Below are 13,359 nucleotides of genomic sequence, written 5' to 3'. Positions count from 1 at the left end.
AATGGAGTTGAAGCCGAGGATGAAGCTTCCTATAGAAGATTGATCTCTTTGCTGTGAAATATCAAGTGTGAACTCATTAACTTTGATGTATTGACAAAGGATTAAGCTTCCTATAGTGGACATTGATTTCGATTATTATTTCCTTGAAGTTGCTTCTGCTATTCATTGCTTTTTTTAGTTTTTTGTACTTAAAATAGGATGCCACAACGCACTGTTTAGGCACTGTGCTTTTTATTTACCACAAAGTCTCTCTCAGTCAACGGAGTCAACTTTATATGTCGCTTTGTTCAATAAAAGCATCTTTGTTTCACTCATTGCTCCACAAATGTCTGTAGCAAGCTCATTGATCCGTTTCTCCAGCACACAAATGGATTTCTCTCTTTCCTTAACATCGTTGCTGCTGCATTAGGCTTCTTCTTGATTTTTCGAAAACTCAGATCCCATCATGAAAACGAAGAATCTGATTCTTCTTCTTTGTCTACTTCATCAACTCCATCTGCTTTGTCTCCTTCATCGGCTTCTCCATCTTCTTCCTCTCATGTCTGGATGTACGATGTCTTTCCGAGCTTCCGCGGGGAAGATGTCCGCTACAACTTTCTCAGTCACATTAAAAAGGAGTTCAAAAGAAAGACAATCACATTTTTCAATGACAACGGGATCGAGAGAGGAGAATCCATCGCTCCTGAACTCATACGGGGGATTAGAGGATCTAAGATTGCGATCGTCTTGCTCTCGAGGAACTACGCTTCTTCAAAGTGGTGTCTTGAGGAGTTGGTGGAGATTATGAAGTGCAGGCAGAGGCGTGCTTATGTATATTTAAAAAGGCATTTGAAAAACCTGGGCCCCAAATAATTATACAATTTTAGGGGCCCCGAAATCTTGAAAGTCTGTCGAGGTTTCTCTGCACTTATGGTCAGTAACCATGTTCAAATCTTTGTGTGATTATAAGTTTTGAACATGAGCTTTTATAGAAAGAAATCCATATTCTAAATAAATATTAGATACAAATCAGTAAAAAGATCTGACTCGCAAATCAAAACGAAATCAGGTCAAGATCAAGTTTAATAGGTTTAAATAATAATGTTTTAGAGTAAACTTTCTCAAAGTACCATAAATAAGAATATTTAGATATTTTTCTCATCATATTATATCTGTCTTTCACTAAAAAATTGGTACATCATATTTTAGTCGTCTGGGAGACTTCCTGTAAGTCGTCTACCGCATTATATATTTAGACGACTAATAGGTAAGTCGTCCCAGAAGTCTTCCAGATTTGAAAACCTGCATATCCAAATCTAGATCTGAAAAACCTGCATATCAAAAAACGTTTAAATAGCTTAAAAATAGAGAAAATGAGTGGAATATTAGATAAATCTACCTTTATAGAACACACAAAAATACATATCTAAAATTAATAGATCTACATTTAAATGAGTGAAAGATGAGAACCATCTGATTAAAACCTGCAAAAAAAAAGATAGATTAGTAAGAAAGACATGAGACAAAACTGAAAAATTCATATAAATTTGGTATTTTCAAGTCAAAGAGATTAGATTGGGTTTGGAGAGTTTTAGTTTGAAAAAAAAGTGAGAACTTTATACAACAGGAAGTTACTAAATGAAGAAAAATGAGACATGAAAACTTACCAAAACGCTCAGATCTGTTATGAAAGGGTGACTTCGTCAGAAGACTTCCAGGAAGTCCAGACAACTTCCGGGAAGTCGCCTGGAAGACTTCCTGAAAGTCGTCTAGCGCATTATATTTTAGATGACTAACAGGTAAGTCGTCCCAGAAGTCTTCCAGATCTGAAAAAAACATGCATATCAAATCCAGATTTGAGAAACCTGCATATAAAAAAAACGTTCAAATGGCTTAAAAAACAGAGAAAATAAGTGGAATATAATACATATCTAAAATTAATAGATCTACCTTTAAATGAGTGGAAGATGAGAACCATCTGACTAAAAACTGGCAAAAAAGATAGATTAGTGAGAAAGACATGAGATAAAACTGAAAAATTCATATAAAGTTTGGTGTTTTCAAGTCAAAGAGATTAAAGTGGGTTTGGAGAGTTTTAGTTTTGGAAAAAAAGTAATACCTTTATACAACAGGAAGCTACCAAATGAAAAATAATTAGACATAAAAACTTACCAAAACGCTCAGATCTGTTATGAAAGGGAGACTTCGTCAGAAGACTTCCTGGAAGTCGTATGGAAGACTTCCTGAAAGTCGTCTGGAAGACTTCCTGAAAGTCGTCTAGCGCATTATATTTTAGACGACTAACAGGTAAGTCGTCCCAGAAGTTTTCTAGATCTGAAAAACCTGCATATCCAAATCCAGATCTGAAAAACATGCATATCCAAAAATATTCAAATGGCTTAAAAACAGAGAATATGAGTGAAAGATTAGATAAATCTACCTTTATAGAACACACAAAAATACATATCTAAAATTGATAGATCTACCTTAAATGAGTGGAATATGAGAATCATGTTGTGATGAAAAACCTGCAAAAACAAGATAAATTAGTGAGAAAGACATGAGACAAAAACAATAAATTGATATAAAGCTTAGTGTTTATAAGTTCAAAGAGATTAGAGAGAGGTTGAAGAGTTTTAGAATGATGAACATTACATTTTTGTTGCAACCATTTGAGAGGAGGAGAGAGAATGTGTAAATTTTTCTTTATATAGGGAGACAAAAAAATCTAATTAGGTTAAAATATTTTTGATTCAGACGACTTCCTAGACGACTTATTTGTAAGTCGCCCAGAAGACTTTAAATTTTTAGCGGGAAACTAAAATAGAAGACTTCGCAGACGACTTACTTGTCGTCTAGTTAAATTATTTAAGCGGGAAAATAATTTTTTTTTTAATTTTAGGCTGGAATATTTGAACGACTTACATGTAAGTCGTCCAGCTAAAATTATTCACCAGACGACTTCTATGTAGAAGTCGTCTAGACCCTAAATATAACCCCTAAACTTAATTAACTAACTAAACACTTCATAAAATCAAATTAAACTTCAAAAGTGTTTACTATACACAAAAATAAATACTTATAGGTAAAATTTAATTTTTCAAAAAAACATTCAAGCTTTCCAAAATTCAACCCTAAGAATACATACAATACTACAACATATGTTGTCAAACCCTAGAACAAAGAATACCATGATTCACTACCTACATTCATCTATGTTGAAAACAATTCAGTTTTATAATATTTTAATTTATATCACTTAAAACTGTTTATAATTACATGATTTTAATTTTTTCGCTTATCAAATATTTTTTAGAAAATTTATAAATTATTTTTAAGACCTGCTACACCAGTTGACTTACTTGGAAGTCGTCTAGAAGACTTCTAGCATCTCAGACGACTCAGACGACTTACTGGGGCTATATTCCTAAAAATGGCTTCTGTTTTTTTTGTTTGGTCACAAGGGGCTGGCTGTAATTTCACAAAACTTTTATGTTAGTTTTGCATTTGATTCAACTTTGGGTATAGATTTGTATTTAAATCAAGTTGTAAGTCATATTTGAAAAATCTCTGATTGCAAATATAATAAATATTAATAATATTGCAAATAAAATTAAAATTTGAAATTATATGTAATATTGTAATATTAAACTAGAGAAAAAGACAAAAATAGCACTAAATCAAGTTTATGTTCCCAAACTAGCACTCAAGGTCAAAAGTCACAAAATAGCACTTAATGTTTTATCAAAAGTCACAAACTTAGGGTTTAGAGTTAAAGGGTGGGGTTTAGGATTTAGGGTTTAGGGTTTAGAGTTTAGGGTTTAGGGTTTAGATTTTAGGGTTTAGGGTTTAGGGTTTAGGGTTTAGGGTTTAGAGTTTAGGGTTTAGGGTTTATGGTTTAGAGTTTAGGGTTTAGAGTTTAGGGTTAGAGTTTAGGGTTTAGGGTTTAGAGTTTAGGGTTAGGGTTAGAGTTGAGAAATGAGGTTTTGGGGATAAGATTTTAAATTTTGAAAAATAAAAAAATTAAAATTTTCAAAGGATAAACTTAGAAATGTGCTATTTTGGTCATTTTAGTTTTTGAGTGCTATTTTTTGTGATATAAACTTAGAAAGATGCTATTTGGAGATTTGCCCATTAAACTATACTATAAATATGAAAAATAAAATAGACTCACGAAAAAAAGAAAAATTATAACATAAAAAAAAAAAGACAAAGAAAATGATACGGAACGATACCAATTGATTTAAAGAAAGATGACGTCGGCAGAGTGAAAAATTGGAGTGATAGAGGTGTTGATTATATAGATGGAAGTGATTAAAACATGATGACCTTTGATTTGCGTCCATCTTTATTAAAAGAAGAGAAGCAGAGACCTGAAAGAAGAAGAAAAAAGATTTTTACCAGTTGACTGTATGGTTAATTCGCTGTATAACCAATTTCTGAGTAGAAACTAAGAATATGTCAATGATTTTGACATAATTAAGTTACTAATATTTAGTCTTCATTTCAACTGGTTATACCCCATCTTCTATAAGTAGCCGGTCAAAGAAGGGGAAAAGTGGATAATGTCATCGTTAAAAGATATGGACATTAGAGAAACACCATTATTATTATCATATCATATCATGTAATGCTAACAACGTTACACATTTAAAAATAATGGCTTAAAACAGATGGTGCCATCTTAGTTGAAGAAGACATGAATTTGCGCCATCTAAGACCACACTGATTGTGTCTCAAATAGTATAGTGGCGAAGAGTTCATCTTCTTCATCATTTTTTCCTTTTCCAGACATGGTGATCATACACATTCATCTCTTCTATTACCATATAGACTCGATGAGTTACAGCTCTTCTTTTATGACACGTCTATATATTTACTGTGTCGGCCGCCGTAGTCATTTCTTACAACCGGATTTGTTTAATAATCCATGATGCAATAATTCTAACATGTTTTGCAAGATTCAAAATGAGAACAAATTATAAAAACAGAGATATTGTTGTAAGAAAGAAGGATAAAAATGAAAAAGAAGAAAGTTAACAGAAAATAAAAAATGGTGGTGTCCGTTGTTTTGAAGAGTATTTTAGCAAATAAGATAAAAAATTATGTTGAATATCATAGTTTATTTTTTTCTTAGCTAGATAGTGAAGAACTTTTTTGTAGGTTGTCATAAAGTGCATTTTCCTTGATTGTAAAGGTAGTTTGACATATATTATAAAAATACATTGAATATTGTGGTCAATGTTTTTGGGGTTAGACTGATTTATAATATATTTTTGGTTCATTGCGTGCAATTTCCCATAGTTTTGTCGGTGACAAACTTTTCGTGTCAGTTACTCAACTATAGTATACATTAAGATAGGTGATACAATTTTTTTAATTCAGTATAGTAATTATTAACATATATAATATATAATTTATCATGTAAAATAAGTTCGTTACTAAAAATTAAGTTAACAAATAAAACAACACATATAGCATGTAACAATCGTTATTGTAGGTTGTTAATAATTGATGTATCATCTAAAATATGTATTAGTTGTTAACATAGGTATTAGCTGAAACATATAATAATTGATGTATCATGTAACAGATAGTTACTAAAATTTAAGTTATGGAGTAAAACAATACATGTAGCATGTAACAATCGTAGGTTGTTAATAATTGATATATCATTTAAAATATGCGTTAGCTGTTAATATAAGTATTAGCTGAAACTTCACATACAACACATAAACATCATGACCCACTTTAAAAAAGCTTCTCTCTTATGGGTTTCTAAACTTTGGAAAAGATTTTTTTCAATTGCTCTAACTCTAGATCCGACATGACTTTGACATACGCACCAAAATACATCCCATCTCCGATTTGCGCACACAGATCTAAAAGACCAAATCCAAGAAAATAATAGATCAAAGTTTTTAAAAGAACAATCATCCCGAAAAAATAATTAGTGGACTAATGTAATTTTTTATGCTAATGTTTATTCATTAAATTTGTCAGCGTTTCGTGTCAGTTACTCAATTCATACGAATTTTTTATTATTATTTTTTTTGACTAACGTACGAATTTTTTTTTTAATTTTATCTAGAAATATACTTGGTCCTCTCGCCACCACACAGATTGGTTATTTTTCCCTTTCATTTGCCATTCTCGCTTCTCCTGCATATGCTTCTTCATATTGTTTTTGAAAATTCAGATTCCATCAAGAAAACCAAGAAATCAGTTTTCCTTTTATCTACTTATTCCTTCAACTCCACTGTTTTGTTTTGTGATATACTATAATACTTCATTCCCGAAAAGAGAAAAGCTTTTCAAAAATGAGATTTCCATCGTTTTTGAAAGAAATTAAGAAACAGAGAAAGATAGTAGAAAAGAGAAAGAAGAGGAAACCGGATGAGCTTTCAAATCCGATTGCCAAACCAGTGAGAAAGAAAATCCGATTGCAAAACCAGAGCCAAACTCAAGTCCCATCATCACCTCAGTCTTCTTTGTCTCCTTCATCACCTCCGTCTCCTGGGTCTCCATCATCACCTCCGTCTCTTTCGTCTCCTTCACCACCTCAGTCTTCGTTGTCTCCTACCACCTCTGTCTGCTTTGTCTCCTTCATCCGCTCCATCTTCTCTCTCACGTCTGGTTACACGATGTCTTTCCGAGCTTCCGTGGGGAAGATGTCCGCAAAAACTTTCTTAGTCACATTAAAAAGGAGTTTAAAAGAAAGACAATCACATTTTTCAACGATAATGGGATCCAGAGAGGAGAGTCCATCGCTCCTGAACTCATACGGGGGATTAGAGGATCTAAGATCGCGGTCGTCTTGCTCTCTAAGAACTATGCTTCTTCTAAGTGGTGTCTTGAGGAGTTGGTGGAGATTATGAACTGCAGGGAGGAGCTGGGTCAAACTGTGATGGCCATTTTCTACAAAGTAGATCCATCTGATGTAAAGAAGCTGAACGGTGATTTTGGGAAGGTGTTCAGAAAAACTTTGTGAGGGTAAATCTAAGGAGGACATTAGGAGGTGGAAACAAGCTTGGAGAAGGTGGCCACAATAGCTGGTTACCATTCGTGCAACTGGTTTGTCCGCTTAACTTTTACTTGCCATCTTTCAAAATATTATATGTACGGAAAAATACTCAAAATATCAGACAAAATAAACAACTTTTCAGCTTACTATATACATGCCTGACCAGGCGGGGTGAACTTTTTATACTAATGTTTGTTCATTAAATGGTTTTAACATTTTGCAACATTACAATATTTATCGATTGTAAAATGACGAATACAAATGTTGGTCTCTTAAATGCATCGCTGTTGAAGAGTTAACGTATTTTAGCTCATTTTAAGAACTTCATATGCATAAACGAAAATTAAATTTTGCGGCTGACACAAATCACCAAAACTAGATAGGTAATATCGATTGTAAAATGACGAAATGGGATTAGGTTTTTTTGCTCTCGATTTGTTTAATATTGACTCTCCATAAGTGATTTCATTTTCTACCTCTATAAAATTGGGTTTTAATTCTCGTTTATGTTTCACTGATATGAGTTTGTTTTTTTAACTTGTTATGTGAATTACATAAGTGTCAGTTTAAAAATATGGACATCTGTAAAATTAGTTACACACTCCAGAAAATATCAAAGAATCAAATTTTTGAAGAAAATCACTGGCAAACTGTATTCACAGGCTAGTGTTCAAATATAATATCAAGTTGTTATAGAATATAAGTGCAGACCCAAAATATAAATGTCAAACTAAGTTATTTAATTTGAATAAAATAATATATAGTGTTTCCAATATTAAAAATCACTTTGATTTGAAGAAGTGTATTTATTAGATTGTCATGATCAAATAACATATAAGAAACCACTTATTTAAAAATAAATTTGTATACATAAAAGTATATACATTAGAGTAAGCATATAAATCAAAATCAATACCTTTTATTATTTACAATCATGTTTTGGTAAATAAATCAAAACAATCATTTTATTTACTTTATATAGTATATAATTAAACTTTAGTGATATTGACATAAATATATAGTACTAGGGTCGGTCCGCCCTACGGGCGGGATATTAGTTAATTTGATATTCACTAAATGCTCGAGTTGAAATTTGTTTTAAGATTCAAGAATTTGGTTATTTGTTATGTCTTACTTATTAGTATGCGGTGGTATAGTTGTTTTTCGATTATTCTTGCTTTGGTATTGTATCAAATTAAGTAATTGTCCAACTCATAATTACAGATGTACAAATGTGGATTTGTGATAAAGTTTGATGACAATACTGTTTTTTTTTATTCTTATTCATAGTGGAGTGTGCATGTCTCAGAAAGAGGCATATAACAACTTTTATGTTTGTGTATGGATTTAAATATATATTGTTTTGTATAATGCATACTTGCTATACAACATTTGCTTGTAGACTAAAAAATTGTTTTCTATATTTTTAAAAGAGAAAAATTTAGTCTAGAATATAACATGGACATATGTATTGACTATATATAGAAGTTGAGTGTTATTTTAAAATGACATATATATAGAGATTTTTCAACCATTACTTCACTGGCACAAAACATTTATAACTGTAAATACCTCTTTTAAAAGCAAAACTAATAAAAGCGTGCACAACAAATATTTTTGATATATATTATATGCATCAAATTATAAAGGTTGGAAACATTGCAAAACTGTTTGGAGCAAAGTTTTTAACTTCACGATCTTCATCTTGACGTCAGTTCAGTGTCGGCCCTGGCCACAAGCAGAAGAAGCATGGGCTTCCAGCTGACACGATAATAAGTATTTTCCTTTGTCCCGGTCACTATTTATAAAAAGTGACTTTAGCCTAGTGGTTCTAAGAGAAATTACCAGTTCTGAGGTGCTGCGTTCAATTACCCTTAACTGCATTCATTTATTTTGGCTCTAAAAATAAAATGGGACACGTGTCACTCCCAGAACGCACGAATTGATGACGTGGCTTCACGGGAGAGAGGCGAACATTTCTTATATATATAGATATTTTGATATAAATATTTATTATTAACACTTCCTACTTATATGATTTTATTAACATTTGTATATTTGTTGTAACAAAAATTTAAATTGTTAAATCACAAATATTTAATGTGAGATTTTTCAATACAAATTGCAAAATTAAAATATTAGATATCAATAATTTTTCAATGCAAATTTTGAAATTAACATATTTATATATATTTTTATATAAAATGATTCATAATCGTTAATTGTCATTATATGTTAATTATATTAGGTAATTTTGTAGCTTTTATTTAAGGAAAAAAATTGAAAATATTCTTTTGTACATTATTAATTAATTTAATAAAAAATATAATATATATTTATATGGACTAACTTATTTTTCTAAAGAATTCTAAGAATCATCATAGGATGATCGACACGTGGCTACAAAAACATGTTCTAATGCTCCATGATTAATATTTGGGGAAGTTGTGGTGTTTTGAAAATTTTAGGATTTCGGTAATAATATTCGGAAAAATGTGAATTCTTTTTTTTTCTAATCACAAAAGGTGAAAGTTTGTTAATTTAATTATTTTTATAAAAAAAAATTAAAAAAAAAATCTTAAATTTTATCATGTCTGTATCAATTTTGTTTACAATAACTATTTTATTATGTATTCATCTTTCCTCTCTTTAGGGTTGATGAAGCTGCCATGATCGAGGATATATCCACCGATGTTTTTAACAAGCTGAATAATTCTGCGCAATCGAGTGATTTCGACACAATCTCGTTGGGATGAGTACTCATATGATAAAACTGAAACTGTTGCTACGCCTAGGCTCCAATGAAGTGAGGATGATAGGGTTTTGGGGTCCTTCTGGAATTGGTAAGAGTACCATCGCAAGAGTTCTATTTAGCCAATACTCTCGTGAGTTCCAGTTTAGTGTCTTTATGGAGAATATTAAAAGACGTTTTGGCAGACCTTACTATGATGAGTACAGTGCGAAACTGCAATTACAAAAAGAGTTCATGTACCAATAATCAACCAAGAAGATATGAAGATTCAGCATTTAGGAGTTGTGGAAGACAGGTTAAAAGACAAGAGAGTGATTGCCATTCTTGATGACGTGGATCATTCAATGCAAATAGATGCCAATAGCGAAAGAAGCTCGGTGGTTTGGTCCTGGAAGTCGGATAATTATCACAACACAAGATAAAAGGCTTTTAAATGCACGTAGGATTGACGATATTTACGAGGTGGAGTTTCCACCTGACGACGAGGCTCTTGAAATTTTCTGCATGTATGCTTTTGGCCAAAAGTCTCCACATGATGGATTTAAGGAACTTGCTTGGGAAGTTACAAAACTTGCCGGTAATCTCCCTTTGGGACTAAAGGTTATAGGATCTTATTTCGAAGGAAGGCCCAAGCAGGAGTGGGAAGAGGATTTACCAAGGTTAAGAAGTATACTTGATGGAGAAATAGAAAGTATTTTAAAGTTCAGTTACGATGCCTTATGCGTTGATGATCAAGATTTATTTCTTCATTTAGCTTGCTTTTTCAACGATGAAACGCTTGAAATTGTGGAAGGTGTCTTGAAAAGAATTTGTTTGGTGGTGAAAGGTCGTCTCCGTGGTTTAGCTGAGAAATCTTTCATATCCTTCGAGTGGGGATATACAGAAATCCATGATTGTTAGCACGTTTTGGTAGAGAGATTGTTCGTAAACAATCCATTCGTGAACCTGGGCAGCGCCAGTTTTTGGTTGATGCTGGAGATATATGTCAAGTACTACGTAACGATACACTAGTAAGTTTTTCACATTAGCCGTTCACTGCATTTCTTCCTCCAAATTTGATAAAATTCATCTTTGCTTATGTATCTTTTTTTTTTTTTTTTTTGAACACACAAACTTTGCTTATGTATCTTTGGGTTCTTTTGCAGGGTAGTCGAAATGTTATAGGCATAGATTTGGACTTTTCAAGTTGGATATGGAGTTGAAGATAGTGACGGAGTTTTTGAAAGAATGTCCAATGTCCAATTCTTAAGAGTCAGAGACACGACCATATCCTCACCATAGACCCCATGACATGTCTGCCCCGAAATCTAAGAATTTTGCATTGGATTATTTTCCGCTGACATGTCTGCCTTCTAATTTTAATCCTGAGTTCCTGGTGAAAATAATATTAACTGAAAAACAACTACCTTGAGAAATTATGGGAAGGAAATAAAGTAAGTAAAAATTATACTCCCTTTGTTATTCCGTTTATTCCTGAAAGTAAGATTTTCTAAAGTATACACGTTTATTAAGAATTTAATAAATGTTTATAATTTAATTTATTTTTATTTTATTATGCACTTTCCAATAACTTTCCACCAATGAAATTTAATCAATTTAAATATTCTCAATTAATGTTTCTCAAAAGTATAAAAAGTACCTTAACAATATAGAAAATCTATCTTTCTGGAACAAGAAAAAAAATCTAAAACATCTTACTTTCGGAAACGGAGGTAGTATTTGTAATATTACTTATTTTATTGGAATCTATTATTTGTCTTAATGGACCGTCTTCTTATTGATGTTTTTCTTCCCTTTTTTTTTTTTTTTTTTTTTTCTGTACAGACGATTAGAAATCTGAAATTGATGAATTTGACGGACTCCGAAAATCTAAAGGAGCTTCCTGATCTCTCAACTGCCACTAATCTGCAAACATTGAATCTTTTTGGTTGCTCAAGTCTAACGGAAATCCCCTTTTCTATTGGAAATGCTATCAATCTCCGGCATTTGGATCTTACAAATTGCTCAGGTCTAGTGGAGTTCCCCTCTTCTATGGAAAATGTCACTACTCTCGAGGAATTGCTTCTCACGGGATGCTCACATCTAGCTAATCTCCCACCCTTGTATTGGTAATCTCAAACGTTGTATCTCGAGAATTGCTCAAGTTTGGTGGAGCTTCCATCTTCTGTTAGAAATTCCTTGAATCTCAAGACTTTTTTGTCTAGTGGTTGCTCAAATCTTTGTGGAGCTCCCTTTGTATATTCCCGTCAAGAAATTTGAATTGCGAGGATGCTCAAGTCTACGGGAGCTCCCTTCTATTGTGGGAATATGACTAATCTTGAGGAGTTGTATCTTGGTGGATGCTCAAGTCTTGTTGAGCTCCCTTCTTCCATTGGGAATATGACTAATCTCAGGAAGTTGTCTCTTAATGGATGCATAAGTCTTTGTGAAGCTCCCCTCTTCCATTGGGAATATGACTAATCTTGAGGAGTTGTATCTTGGTGGATGCTCAAGTCTTGTGAAGCTCCCCTCTTCCGTCGGGATATGAGTAATCTCAGGAAGTTGTATCTCGAAAGTTGCTCAAACCTAACGGCCCTTCCGATCAATATCAACATGAAATCTCTTGATGAACTTGTTCTCACTGACTGCTCTTCATTGAAAATCTTTCCCGAGATTTCCACAAACATCAGCGTTCTAAAGCTCGCTGGAACTGCAATAGAAGAATTGCCTCCATCAATCATGTCATGGCCTCATCTTCGTGAGCTTACAATCAAGGGATGCACGAAGCTGGTGTCTCTTCCGCAGCTTCCGGACTCCTTAGAATTCCTAGACGCAACAATTGTGGGTCCCTCGAAAGACTCGATTGCTCAGATTTGTTAACTGCTTTAAACTGAATCAAGAAGCAAGAGACCTTATCATCACACATGGACAGAGACTTTTGCAACTTTGCCTGGGAAACAGTGCCTACATATTTCACGTACCAAGCCACCGAGAGTTCCCTGTCAATGAATTGGAATGGATAGATGCACACTACTTTCCTACATCCTTGAGATTTAAAGTTTGCCTCTTGCTGGTCTATAAGGGTGATGCTGGTTATGGGCGCTGCCCTGAAATTTCTTATTGCATCAATGACAAACTCAATGGTGTTAAACCAGCTGGTTATTCTTCTTATAGATTGGGCGATTTCTATCCAACTTTAGGGGAGCATCTGTTCATATTCGAAATTGAAGGAACTGTGAGTGCCCCCGAGTTAGTCTTTGAGTTCGGAAACAACCAACAACAAAAACTGGGATATTAAAGAATGCGGGATACATCCTCAAGAAACCTTGGCTCCCTCATGTTAATGGAAGCTGTGGAAAACATCACATTTTCACTAAATCTTCTCTTTAGAAAACCTTGCTTTCAAGTTGATGTGCATCTTTTGCTCTATTTTTCTCTATTTGTATGCATATGTTGGTTTTGAGTACAAATGTGTCTGCGTATATATGTGTGCATATGTTGGGTTTGAGTAGAAATGGCAGTACTAAGAGCTTCCGTGAGCAGTTTTACTTCAGCTTCAGAGAGATTAGAACCAGTCCGGTGTTCAGTTTCCTCTGAGTTAATGTCGTTATCCATATTACGCAAA

At 33.1% G+C, this 13,359-nt stretch overlaps 1 pseudogene; it reads left to right on the top strand.

Moving 5' to 3' along the window:
- Positions 1 to 6,288: 6,288 nt before the first annotated feature.
- On the top strand, positions 6,289 to 13,085 carry LOC106420980 (annotated as a pseudogene).
- The last annotated feature ends 274 nt before the right edge of the window (positions 13,086 to 13,359 follow it).

This window comes from Brassica napus, chromosome C7 (assembly GCF_020379485.1).
Source record: "Brassica napus cultivar Da-Ae chromosome C7, Da-Ae, whole genome shotgun sequence".
Lineage (NCBI taxonomy): Eukaryota > Viridiplantae > Streptophyta > Magnoliopsida > Brassicales > Brassicaceae > Brassica > Brassica napus.
This window is presented reverse-complemented; position numbering and strand designations above follow the sequence as displayed.